This window comes from Octopus bimaculoides, chromosome 3 (assembly GCF_001194135.2).
Source record: "Octopus bimaculoides isolate UCB-OBI-ISO-001 chromosome 3, ASM119413v2, whole genome shotgun sequence".
Classification (NCBI taxonomy): Eukaryota; Metazoa; Mollusca; class Cephalopoda; order Octopoda; family Octopodidae; genus Octopus; species Octopus bimaculoides.
Genome location: NC_068983.1, coordinates 83,586,690 through 83,587,914, shown reverse-complemented (window position 1 = coordinate 83,587,914; position 1,225 = coordinate 83,586,690).

The following is a 1,225-nucleotide window of genomic DNA, read 5'->3' as shown; positions in this document are numbered from 1 at the left end:
AAACAGTAATAATGGAAGACATGCACAATGTAAATTAATACATCATGGAAGAAACAGAAGACAAGAAAAGTTTTAGGTGATATCAGATATCAAAGATAAGAAAATGTTATGAGATAAAAAAAAAATATTTGGTAGCGAATTTAAGCAGTTTGTGTACATAGTTCAGGCAAATTCTGGAATCTCATCACAAACTGATGAGACCTGCTACTGTAAATCAGTATTATCTGTACCATGGCCGAGTGGTCGGCGACTAAACTGGCTCCCTTTCGTATGTTTTTACGTTCTGAGTTCAAATTCCGCCGAGGTCGACTTTGCCTTTCATCCTTTCGGGGTCGATAAATTAAGAACCAGGGATCGATCTAATCGACTGGCCCCCTACCCAAAAATTTCAGGCCTTGTGCCTAGTGTAAAAACAACATTTATACACGTATTCACAAACACAACACACTCTCACAATCAGGTACATACATATACACACACATGCACACAGACATATATCGATGCGAAAGGCTTCCATACGGTTTCTGTTTAACAAATTTACAGTTGAATGAGAAGTGGAGTGAACTTATAAATCACAGAGCTACACCTGTACCTATAACCATGGTTGCACCTTTATATGTATGTATGTACGTATGTATGTAGATGGATAGACTGAGCAATAGATATTTTACACACACACACGCGCACACACACACATGCGCACTCTCTCTCTCTCTCTCTCACACACACACACACACACATATAAAAGGAGAGGCAATGACCCAGTGGTAAGGCCAGCGGACACGCGGTCGTAGGATCACGGTTTCGATTCCCAGACCGGGCGCTATGAGTGTTTATTGAGCGAACAAACCAAAAGCTCCACGAGGCTCCGGCAGGAGGTGGTGGCGAACCCTACTGTACTCTTTCACCACAACTTTCTCTCACTCTTACTTCCTGTTTCTGTTGTGCCTGTAATTCAAAGGGTCAGCCTTGTCACACTGTGTCACGCTGAATATTCCTGAGAACTACGTTAATGGTACACGTATCTGTGGAGTGCTCAGCCACTTGCACGTTAATTTCACGAGCAGGCTGTTCCGTTGATCGGATCAACTGAAACCCTCGACGTCGTAACCGACGGAGTGCCACGATGCATATATGCGTGTGCGTGTGTGTGTATTTATGTTAATATTTGTTTTTATATTCAGTTGTAATGAAAACAATTTTAGATTAATATACTTTTGGACAG